General features: G+C 37.3%; 2 long non-coding RNA genes across 3 annotated transcripts in view; one reads left to right on the plus strand and one right to left on the minus strand.

The window, feature by feature from the left end:
• Window positions 1–13126, plus strand: part of LOC132679022 (uncharacterized) — a 46881-nt gene that overhangs the window by 412 nt on the left and 33343 nt on the right. The gene's annotated exons all lie outside the window — the stretch shown is intronic.
• Window positions 12189–13126, minus strand: part of LOC132679024 (uncharacterized) — a 29377-nt gene continuing 28439 nt past the window's right edge. For both annotated transcript variants that reach the window (XR_009609934.1, XR_009609933.2), the window contains one exon: window positions 12189–12363. This is a non-coding gene — a long non-coding RNA (uncharacterized LOC132679024). The remainder of the gene's footprint in view (window positions 12364–13126) is intronic.

The following is a 13126-nucleotide window of genomic DNA, read 5'->3' on the forward strand; positions in this document are numbered from 1 at the left end:
GGTCAAAATGAAGCTTATAAACAAAACAATCATATGACCGACCTAGCTCGAAATGGTCTCCAACCCCCAAAGCTGGCTTTCCTCTGGTTATCAGTCTTGGGACTATATCTAGAATTGAATCCATCATTAGGTGTACTCTAGGTTTGATTTGGTTTGGAGAAGTGGTTATAATGTATGTATGGTATCTGACTAGGCTTTTCTGAAAATATTATGAACTCAGATATTTGGTGGTAACAGGTGAGCTTGTCAACTTGTGATTTTGTATTTAGAATGAATCATTATTTGGACAGTTATTTGAGCACCTATAAACAATTATTGAGTACTGTGTAATTACTGTGGTCTAGTTAAGGGAATTTACAGTGCAAGGAGAAAGACAAGGTATAAGTTAGTATAAATGCTATAGAACAAATAAAGACGGGGTGATGTTGTGAAGAGAAAAACAGAGAGAAAAGATGGTAAGATAAAGACAGAATTCCCTTAGATGGCCACTGTAAGGATACTGAGATGATACATGGGCTGAAATCTTAAGGATGAAGAATTATTCAGACACACCCAGGTCTGTTCAGAATTTAAAAATGACTGTTAGACTAAGGCAAAGTATCCATATGAACTTTGTCACATGTATGAACCACCTGTAATGCAGTGTATGGAGAAGGTTTTAAATACTTAGGCTTATGAGCTGTAACCTTTGAATCAGTATCTGGAGGTTTGGGGATTAAAAATCTGTATTTAAGGGGCATTGGGTGACTAGGTTGGTTAAGTGTCCGACTTCCACTCAGGTCATGATCTCAAGGTTCGTGAGTTCGAGCCATTCCTCAGGCTCTGTGCTGACAGCTCAGAGCCTGGAGCCTTCTTCGGATTCTGTGTCTCCCTCTTTCTCTGCCCTGCCCCCACTCATGCTCTTTCTCAAAAATAAATAAACATTAAAAAAATTTTTTAATCTATATTTAAAAGAAAAATTATTAGGAGATTTTAGGTATTGAAGTTTCTAGCACTGATAATTTTAGCACCCCTCTGAATTCAATATTCTGTCAGCTGCTCCTGAGTTATATTTATTTCTCAGGCACCAAGGTACCCTTACCCTGCTCCACTGTTAGGATAAGAGAGCTAAGAGGTGGCACAGACCTCGGGGCTCTGAAAACTGTCTTACTCTGCTTCACTTCCAACACATCCTGTAGTCAAATGTCCTATGAAACAAGTATCAACAGACTCCAGTATTTTGCTTTGACATGGGACAAAAATCATAATCATGTATCATCATATTTGGAAAACCTAGGATCTTAGCTAGAAGGAAAGTGCCGCCCATCACCCGAACAAATGTATATAACAGACCACTGAGCATTATGGACCACCACATTGAACCATTTGGTTTTTGATATCTACGTGAGTATTATATTTGTATAGCCACACATAAGCAATTAGAGTTTCTCCTTGAATCCAGAACTTATGGACATAGAGTTTGGAAGTGCCAAATGTCATACAGTGACAATAGAGCCATGGAAAGTGGTAAACAGAACTCTACTATTGCAATATTCTTAACATTTCTCATGAAGTGGTATAGTACTGTGTTAAGAATGAAACCACTAGGGGCGCCTGGGTGGCTCAGTCCATTAAAATGCCAGCTCTTGATTTTGGCTCAAGTCTTAATCTCACAGTTGTCAGATCCATCCCAGAGTCACACCCTGCCTCCACTGCGCTGGGCAGAGCCTGCCTAAGAATCTCTCCCTCTCTCTCTTCCCCTTCCCTGCCCTCTCTCTCTCTCAAAAAAAAAAAAAAAAAAAAAAAACAAAAAAACAAAAACAAAAACAAACAAAAAACTGCAACCACTTTAAATAACTGTAAAGTGAGAAAATTAGAGAAAGACAAATATCATGTGACTTGACTCGTGGAATTTAAGATACAAAACAGATGAACATAAGGGAAGGAAGCAAAAATAATATAAAAACAGGAAGGGGACAAAACGTAAGAGACTTAAGTATAGAGAATAAACAGGATTGCTGGAGGGGTTATGGGTGGGAGCATGGGCTAAATGGGTCAAGGGCATTAAGGAAGACGCTTGCTGGCATAAGCATTGGAGGTTATACATAGGGGATGAATCACTGGAATCTACTCTTGAAATCATTATTGCACTATCTGCTAACTAACTTGGATGTAAATTTAAAAAATTAAAAGAACACAATTTGCCCAAAAGGAGGCAGGAAAAGGTGAACAGGGAACAACAAAAAAGCAAAACAGTCAAAAAAAACAACAAAACAGAAGAACTAAATATAAGCACATTTATAATTGTATTACATCTAAATGTAATTTCTAGGTTTAAAAATTCCCCTTAAAAAAAAAGTCAAAGTGGGTTTAAAACCCAAAGATTTGGGGGCGCCTGGGTGGCGCAGTCGGTTAAGCGTCCGACTTCAGCCAGGTCACGATCTGGCGGTCCGTGAGTTCGAGCCCCGCGTCAGGCTCTGGGCTGATGGCTCGGAGCCTGGAGCCTGTTTCCGATTCTGTGTCTCCCTCTCTCTCTGCCCCTCCCACGTTCATGCTCTGTCTCTCTCTATCCCAAAAATAAATAAAAAACGTTGAAAAAAAAAAATTAAAAAAAAAAAAAAAAAACCCAAAGATTTGGCTATTACGCTGATTGCATGGATGCACTTTAAATATAAAGGCATAAGTTGCGAGTAAATAGATAGAAGTTGAAAACAATAAAACAATATCGGAATTTGTTACTGGGGCTTATTGAGAGCAGATAATATTAAATAATGTAGATTTTAACAACAGGAATTACTGGAGATAAAAAGTAACATTTTGTAATGATTAAAGGTCATTTCATCAGGAAGTTATATTCGTCATAAATTTGTGTGCCCTTAATAACTGAGCTTCAAATGTCATGAAACAAAAAGTAACAAAAAGACAAATCTACAAACAAGAGATTTTCACAATCTTCTTTCAGCACTTCATGGAATTAGGCAAAAAAGAACAATCAGTGAAGAAATTGAAGATCTGACATTATGAACCACCATGACCTAACTATGAATGGAGCAGTACCCCCCCCCCCAAAGCTGCAGGTACATTCTCTCCAAGTGCACACGGTACTTCCAGACAGAACATATGGAACCATAAAAGAAGTCTTAAATATAAAAAATATTCGAATCATACATGGGTTTTCTCTGACCACTGTGGAATTAAGTCTGTAACAACCAGATAGCCAGATAAGTCCAAGTACTGAGAAATAGCGTTCTTCTAAATAAATCATGGGTCAAAGAAGAAATCACAAGGGAAAGTTGAACATAGCTTGAACTGAATGTTAATGAGAATGTGGTATATGAAACCTCAAGATGCTACTACACACCCACAAGAATGGCTAAAAAGGTTGATAACATCAAATTTGGGCATAAACAGAAATCAATCAGAATTCTTATCTTTGTTGGTAGGAGCGTAAAATGATACAATCTTTTTGGAAAACTTTTGGCAGTTTGTTATATAACTAAGCATATGCCATCCTCTTATTTCATAATTCCAATTTTAGGTATTTACTGAAGATATATGAAAATATATTCACCTAAAGACTTGTATAAGAATATAGCAGGTTTATTTGTAATCAGAAGAACTAAAGTGATTCATGGGTCCATCAAAAGGAGAATAGATAGGATATATGGAAGTGTTGAATTACTATATTGTACACCTGAAACTAATATAACACTATGTTAACTAACTGGAATTAAAATAAAAACTTAAAAAGGGGGAGGAGTGGATAAACAAAATGGTGTAATTCCACAATTAAATACTACTACACAATTGAGAGAGAAAAAAATATATATGCAATAATATTGATGAATATTATGAACATTATGGTGAGTGAAAGAAATCTGTGAGAAAGTGCATATTTTGCAATTCTATTGTTAAGTTCTAGGGGGTAGAATTAGTGTATGGTGAAAACTGGGAGAAGGATGAGGAAACTCAGGTGAGAGTATGAAACTTAACCAAGCGTTAGAGTTACACGGGTGTGTTAGTTCAGACTGCATAACAAAATACCACAGACTGGATGGCTTAAACAATACACATCATTTTTCACAGTTCTAGAGGATAGAAACCCCAGATCAGGGCACCAGCACAGTCTCGCTCTTGGGCCTCTTCCTTGTTTGCAGAGGGCTGTCTTTTTCTATCCTCATTTGGCCGGAAGAATGATAGTCCTTGCCCTTATATGAATACTAATACCATCATTAGGCTCCACCCTCATTACCTTATTACCTCCCAAAGGCCCCACCTCCATCATAGTAGTATGTTTGGGGGTAACACAAACGTTCAGGCCAAGGTAACAGGTGTATGCACTTCTCACAGTTCATCAAATAGCACTCTTAAGGTCTGTGCATTCTACTTTATATAAAATTTGCCTCAAACAAATAAGGCCCTATAAACAAATATTAAACCCTAGTTAAATGATATAACCACTGACAAGAGTGAAGTATACAATTATCTGCAACTTAGGTAAATGGTGCATTTACAGTTTGATGGAATAATGGATAGGTAGGGTATAAAGCAAATACAGTAACATGTTAATTGTAGACTCTTAGTTGTAGTTGTGTGGGTATTCACTGAACAATTTTTACACAGGAAATTTTTTGTAACATGGGGGAAAGTATACACAGATCACTAAAGTTTTTGAATATTTGTTCTGACAAATAATGATAAATATAAATTGAATGTATATGTGGTAGAAATTTTAAATTGTCCTTTAATTTAAAGATACCAGTGAAATATTAATGGTGTTATTTGAGATAAGCTGAATTAATGCTCCATTTAGATTCCTGACTCTCTGCCTAAAGCAAGAAAAAGTTAAAAACCCTATAGAAAGGATTTTTTAAAACACCAAACTTAAGTAATAAAGCCTCTGGTTAGGTTAACGAATATTTTTTTACCCAGAGTTTTAGTCTTTTGTTCCTTAAAGTAGGAAAATATAACCTTTAATTGAAAATGGGATGTATGATATTTTTTTTACACGTATTTTACTCCCAAGCAAGATCTCTTTGTTTGAAGGAGAGTTTAAAAAAAAAATTTTTTTTTTATTTTTCATTTATTTTTTATTTATCATTTATTATTTTTATTTTTATTTTTCGTTTATTTATCATTGAGAGACAGAGAGAGACAGAGCATGAGCATGGGAGGGGCAGAGAGAGGGGGAGACACAGAATCTGAAACAGGCTCCAGGCTCTGAGCTGTCAGCACAGAGCCTGACTTGGTGGCTCGAACTAACAAACCCAGGAGGATCATGACCTGAACCAAAGTCAGACGCTTAACCAACTGAGCCACCCAAGCGCCCCTGTAGGAGAGTTTAAAATTACATCTCTACATCTTCCTTTTATAGACTTTCAAAATGGGTGTTGAAAACATATCACTAGAGTTCTCCTTGCAGTAATTTAAGAAGTTTTATTTTTTGTTACAAAATAATATTGTGTTATGTGATGCGATATATAAATTATCTCTATGTCTATGTTTAGGAAAAAGCTAATATAGATTTGCTAATGTTCAAATTGTACTACCGTTGACGGTTCTTACTAGTTTAAATAATCAAACTTTTAAGTTTTGTTTTTTTAAGGTACTAAGATATTTCATAAAGGGATAGTAAAATTCTACTGTATCCTGGGTTTTAGGGACCTTCCCACCTACCAGCAATTCTCTGGGAGGCTATGCTTCACTTTACAAGTAGCGGGAAGAAACCCCTGCTGGTTTGGCCCCGCCCACAGAAACAAGTGTAGTCAGAGCTCACCATCTAGTGCTGGTGTCACAGCAGCCATCCTTGACTTGTGGCGGCTCTGGCATTCTCTTCCTTGTCCCCTTGCTTCAGCTAGGGTTATGTATTTTTGTTCCCTTACCTGTAATTCCTCTGTAACATCCTGCCCCACCTTATTCTCCCAACTCTCCATTTCCTTTTACTAGACTTCCTTCAGATCCCTCTTTGTGGGAATTTATGTTTTATTTCTTCTCTAAGACAAATAGTTTTATACAGTCAGCACCACACAACTAAAATGGCTGGAAGATCGGGAGCAGGATCTGTGAAGAACTAAGGACCCCATAGCACCCATTTTTTTGTTGTGTTTTAGCTTGTCTAAGTATCAGAAACTGGGAAGAACTGCATTTTTTTAAAAGAAGCTATGGGGCGCCTTGGTGGCGCAGTCGGTTAAGCGTCGGACTTCAGCCAGGTCACGATCTCACGGTCTGTGAGTTCGAGCCCCGCGTCAGGCTCTGGGCTGATGGCTCGGAGCCTGGAGCCTGTTTCCGATTCTGTGTCTCCCTCTCTCTCTGCCCCTCCCCCGTTCATGCTCTGTCTCTCTCTGTCCCAAAAATAAATAAAAAAAAAAATAAAAGAAGCTGATGGTCAGAAAGTATAATAGATGTACCCTTGGGAGTGATACAGAATCATGAAAGTGTGAGTAGAGCTCCAGAAAAAAATTAAAGATTGGACGTAGAAACAAAGAGTCGTTGGGGCAAAAATATTTTGGAGATAAATATGATCAGGTCAAATATGGTTGGTTTTATTTTTGTTTTTTTCTTGAGAGAGAGAGAGAGAGAGCACAAGTAGGATAGAGGAAGAGGGAGAGGGAGAGAGAATCTTAAGTTCCATGCTTAGCCCAATGCAGGTTTCAGTCCCGCAACCCTGGGATCATAACCTGAGCTGAAATCATGAGTCGGACGCTCAACCAACCGAGTCACCCAGCACTCCTAGGCCAAATACACTTTTTTTAAGTACTTTAAAGAAATTATTCTGTTTTATTTCTCCATAAACACAAGAACTAGAATAGGACAATGAAAATGACTTGAGAGATTTAGATGGCACATACTTAATTTTACCAGCGACCCTACACTGTCACTTCTAATAAACAATTCTTGTTAGTTCTCTGCAGCATTTGATGCCATCAACTACTTGCTCTTGAAACTCTGCTACCTTTACTTTTAAAAACAAAAAAAAATAAAAAATAAAAAACAAAAACAACAAAAAAGCACTTTTCTGACCATTTCTGAGTCTCCTTATGAGACTTTGTTTCCTGCACTGGTCCTGTATGTTCAGGGTAGGCTAACTGTTCTAACACACAACCCAACATCTGCTCTAACACCGTGTTTATTTCTTGCCCAGAACCAGTCTAAAGTGGACTTGAGGTAGCGGTGGGGTCTGTTTTACGTAGTCATTTAGCATCTCAGGCTCCTTCCATTGTACAGTTCTGCCAATTTCTAGGGCCTTGGAGTCTTCTGGTGCCTCCTCTGCATCCAGCCAGAAGATGAAGGAAAGAAAGAATGTAGAGGATTGTGTGAGACTTTAGAGTCCTGAAAACAGCATTCATCACTTTCCCCTAACTCCCTTTGACCACAACTCACCTGTAAGGTGTCACTGAACTGTAGAAGTCATAGGAAGCGTAGTTTCATTGTGTGCCAGAGGGTGAAGGAGACATCAATACAACCGAACAATTAGCCGATCTTTACCATTTTCTTAGATATTAGTGTTCCTAAGTGTTCCATTCTCAAACTATTCTTACATTTTAGACTCTTCAGGTGATTCTTGAGGTTTTGACTACTATGAGTAGATTATTGACAAGTTTATATTTCTGACAAGGTCTTGTTAAATGAAAAAAAAATGTCTACAGTATGTTACAACTTATCTAAGAAATTTTAATAATATCGCACACACACACACACACACACACATATATATTAATGAAAGGATGAACTTTTAAGATTATATGACTACCTATAATGTGGAGAGAATACGGATAGAAGTGAAAACTATTTGTATATACCTTATTGAGTAGATTTAATTTTGGACCTGTGAATATTTTATTTGATTACTTTTAAACTCTTAATCTTTTAAGAGCAAACTTTTGCAATACAGAGTAACTGTTCTAAATGAGTTTAGAACAGCCATCTGTGTGGTATAAGGATAAAATGAAAAGCATAAGGATTTAAGGAATTTTTAGTAATATTTTTGGTAGGACTGTTGGTATTGTTTTTGAGACTGTTATATGTGATTATGGGATAAAGTAACTATGTTGGCATCATTGAAAACTAGAATTTTCAGAGTTGCTGAAAAGATAAACTGGTATTGTTAAATTACAACCCTGTCATCTTTAGTTTGAATTGGGAATGCCATGAATTTATGGAGTATTTTATCTGAAAGCAAATAAATAAAATTTTCTGGTTCTGATCTCTAGAAAGGCCTAGAAACAATGTTCAACAGAGTGTCAATGAGTTCCTAGCCCCCAGATTATGGTCTCTCTATCCTATTTTCTTTTTTTTTTTTTTCCTTTTTAAAGTTTGTTTATTTACTTTGAGAGAATAGAAGAGTGCCTGGGTGGCTCAGTTGGTTAAGCACCAGACTCTTGATCTCAGCTCAGGTCATGATCTCACAGTTCGTGAGTTCAAGCCCCACATTGGGCTCTGCACTGACACTTGGAGCCTGCTTGGGATTCTCTCTCTCACTCTTCCTCTCCCCTATCCCACTCACATTCTCTCTCTCTCAAATAAATAAATAAACTTAAAAAAAAGAAAACATTGTGAAAAACATCAAGGTTGGAGTTATCGTAAGATATATAGTCTTAAAATGTTTTAATTTTAGGCTGGAAATTGGTGCCTTGCTGTGATGAGAAAATTAACACCCTTCTTCCTTACTCCCCTCCCAATTTCTGTTAGTGTTTTGGAATATTCCCTAAATGAGGGATGATTCTTTTGGTGAGGCAAAGTGTAATTCTTTTAAAACAATAAAGTGAAAAATTCTAAGACTCCCCACACTCCTTACACCATCATATCCTAGCTAATGGCATAAAACAAGAAAAGAGTGGGAGGAAGGCATATAGATTTAGGAAAGAGAGAATTGTCTTTCTTCACAGGTGACATGATTGATTCTGGAAAACCCCAAAGAATTAAAAAAAAAAAGAGTCTGGAACTAAGAAGCAGTTACAGCAAGATTACAGGATACAAAGTTAACTTATGAAAGTCTATTACTTTGCTAAATACCAGCAATGAAAAATTGGAAATAAAAAAATACATCATTTTTATTAGCACCAAAAAGAGAGGGAGGAAAGAAGGGAGGCAAGTTGACTGAGGTATAAATTTAAAATATGTAGAAGATCTATATTAGGCAAGCTATAAAACTAATGAAAGAAATCGGAGAAGATTTAAATAAATGGAGAGAGATTCTGTGTTCATGGATAGGAAGAGTCAATATTTCAAGATGTCAGTTCTTCCCAACTTGGGATTCAACACAATTCCCATTAAAATCCCAGCAAATTATTTTGGATGTCAACAAACTGATTCTGAAGCTTATGGAAAAACAAAAGACTAGACAACACAATATTGAAGAAAGATGGAAAATTGGCAGTACTAGGCTTTAAGACTTACTGTAAATCTAAAGTAATTAAGATAGTGTGGTATTGGTGAAAGAATAAACAAATACAGCAAAACCTTGGGTTGTAACTTGTTTTGTGAGTGTTCAGCAAGACAAGCAATCATTTCTAATAAATTTTAATGTGATAAATGGGCGATGTCTTGCAACATGAGTAGTACGTGGCACCGAATGTCACAGGATCGCAACTGAGTCAATGATTTTCTCTGTCTCTTCCTCTCTCTCTGTGGGATTGTGAGTGATCATCTCCCATGCTTGGATGCTCAGTCTCAGGCTGCGGTGTTTGGCAGAAATCAGTGATATTTTTCAGAATGTTGGAAAGTGCCCACAACTGTCACTAGTGTATTTTTTGTCCTTTCAAAGCACCTATGGATACTCCTTTGCCTTTCCTTACAAGAGTGAGCTTAGGAATGCTTTACTTCATTCTAGGTCAGGCTGCCTGCAGATATAGACCCTTTCCTCTGCTGCCGTATTTCCAGTTACATTAAATACAGTATATGACAAGAGTTTATTAATACTGTAATCTAAAAAAGATTCCATTGAGCCTATAGATAGCAGTGATTCTGTTAGTGATAGTGAAAAATTATCCTACACAATAACCCTCCCTTCTTTTGTCTCCCTCACACCAGCCATGAAGGTTTTCAAAGGTAAGTGCAGGTTAATTTATTTTTCTTTATATTTTATATTTTCTTTATTATTTTGTATTATATTACAGTATTGTAATCATTTTTATGAATATATTTGGGTTGTAGAACGAACCATCTGAGTTTCCATTATTTCTTATGGGTAAATTCACTTTTATATACAAGTGCTTTGAATTGTAAACATGTTTCCGGAACAAATTACGCTTGAAAACAAAGGTTTTACTAGATCAATTGAACAGAACAGAGAACACAGAGATAGACCCACACAAATACAGTCAACTGAAATTTGCCAAAGGAGCAAAGGCAATTCAGTGGAGCACAGCTAGTCTTTTCAACAGATGTACCAGAAAAACTGGAAATCCGCATGCGAAAAATGAATCTAGACACAGACCTTACATCATTAACAAAAATTAACTCAAAATGGATCATAGACCGAAGTGTAAAATGCAAAACTATAAAAATCTAGAAGATAGAATAAGAGAAAACCCAGGTGACTTTGGGTTTGGTATTGAGTTTTTAGATACAACACCAAAAGCATGACCCATGAAAGAAAAATTTAATAAGTGTGATTTCATTAAGGTCAAAACTTCTGCTCTACAAATGACACTGTTAAGAGAATGAAAAGACAAGCCACAGACTGGGAGAACATATTTGCAAAATATATCTGATAAAGGACTGTTACTTAAAATATACAAAGAACTTTGAAAACTCAGCAATTAAAAAAAATGGGCGAATTTGCAACAACATAGATGAAGCTGGAATGTATTATACTAAGTGAAATAAGTAAGTCAGAGAAAGACAAATACCAAATGATTTCGCTCATGTGGAATTTAAGAAACAAAACAGATGAACATATGAAAGGAAACCACAAGAGACTCTGTAATGATAGAGAACACACTGAGGGTTGATGGAGGCAGGTGGGTAGGGGATGGGTTTGATGGGTGATAGGCATTAAATCGGGCACTTGTGGGGCACCTGGGTGGCTTAGTCAGTTAAAAGTCCAACTTCAGCTCAGGTCATGATCTTACAGTTCATGAGTTCAAGCCCCGCATTGGACTCTCTGCTGTCAGTGCAGAGCCTGCCTTGGATCCTCTGTCTCCCTCTCTCTGTGCCCCTCCCTGACTCATGCTCTCTCTTTTTCTCTCTCAAAAATAAATAAACATTATAAGAAGAGAGCACTTGTGATAAGCACTGGGTGTTGTATGTAAATGATGAATCATTGAATTCTCCTAAAACCAGTATTACACTGTATATTAACTAAATTTTTTAAGTTTATTTATTTTGAGAGAGAGAGAGAGTGCATGTGCATGCACATGCAGGCACAAGTGAGGGAGGGGCATAGAGAGAGGGAGAGGGAGAATCCCAAGCAGGTTCCATGCCATTAGTATGGATCCCGACTCAGGGTTCCATCTCATGAACCTTGAGATCATGACCTGAGCCAAAATCAAGACTTGGGTGCTTAACCGATTGAGCCACCCAACTAACTAAAATTGAGGTGCCCCAACTAACTAAAATTTAAATAAAAATTGTGTTTTTTTTTATTTTTATTCAAGTTGACATAACTAAAAAATAGGCAAGTGATCTGAACAGATGCCTCAGTAAAGAAGATATATAGATGGCAAATAAGCATGTGGAAAGGTGCTCAATATCACGGCATCGGGGAGTTGCAAATTAAAACAATGAGATACTACTACTACCTGTATTGATAACAGGTAGTGCAGCAACAGACTTTCATTCATTTCTAGCAGGAATGCAAAATGGTACAATCACTTTGGAAGACAGCAGGGCAGTTACTTATGAAGCTAAACATAATCTTGCAATACCATTCAGCAATCACGCTGTAGTTTTCTGTACTTTCAGTTTTTCCATAAACTTAAAACTACTCAAAATTTGTCGATTAGTAAAAATTAAAAATGAATTATAGGATTCCAGGAGATGGATGGAGAACCTGGGTGGCTCAGTTGTTTAAGCGTCTGACTCTTGGTTTCAGCTCAGGTCATGATCTCATGGCTGTGTGGGTTCAAGCCCCACATCGGGCTCTGTGCTGGTAGTGCAGAGCCTGCTTGGGATTCTCTCCCACACTATCTGCCCTTTCCCCAATTGTGCTGTCTCTGTCTTTCTCAAAGTAAATAAATAAACTTAAAAAAAATTTTAAGACTCCAAGAGATGAAAAGAAACTAGATTCATTCCATTGTTTTCTTTACGCTGTATCTAAAACCAAGTGAAGCAGCATTGAGACTCTTCCACTCTTTCCATCTATCAGTCAGTCTTTGTTTTTGTTGCTGTTGTTGTTGTTGTTGTTGTTGTTTTGTTTTCAAGGTTCTGAGAAGTTCAGCATCTCTGTAAGACAAAGCAGATAGAGATGAGTTTACCACATACCTAGTTATAGCCAACTGAGTCTTTTAAAGAAGGCAAGGAATTGGGGTGCCTGGGTGGCTCAGTCTATTGAGCGTCTGACTTCAGCTCAGGTCATAATCTTGTCGTCTCTCAGTTCGAGCCCCGCATTGGGCTCTGTGCTGACAGCTCAGAGCCTGGAGCCTGCTTCGGATTCTGTGTCTCCCCTCTCTCTGCCCCTCCCCCACTCATGCTCTGTCTCTCTCTCTCTCTCAAAAATAAATAAATATTTTAAAAAAAAATTTTTTAAGAAATAAAGAAGGCAAAGAGTTCTGACTCCTTTATTAAATAATGGAACATAATAATGGAACAGAATGACATTCAGTCACACTTCCTTTATAGAGAGACACGGAAAATGTTACTGGCTGTATTGCGTGCCCCCCAAATTCACATGTTGAAATCCTCAACCCCAATTCCTCAAAATGTGATTGTATTTGGAGATAAGATCTTTATTTTTTAATGTTTATTTATTATCTTGTGTGTGAGAGAGAGGTAAAGAGAGAGAGAGAAAGAGAATCCCAAGCAGGCCCTGCACTGTCAGCACAGAGCCCAATGCAGGGCTTGAACTCACAAATGGTGAGATCATGACCCAAGCCAAAACAAGAGTCTGAGGCTTAACTGAGCCACCCAGATGCCCCTGGAGATAAGGTCTTTAAAGAATTAATTACATTAAAAGGAGGTCATTAGGATGGGCCCTATTCCAATAAGA

Source organism: Panthera onca, chromosome A2 (assembly GCF_046562875.1).
Source record: "Panthera onca isolate mPanOnc1 chromosome A2, mPanOnc1 haplotype 2, whole genome shotgun sequence".
Taxonomy (NCBI): domain Eukaryota; kingdom Metazoa; phylum Chordata; class Mammalia; order Carnivora; family Felidae; genus Panthera; species Panthera onca.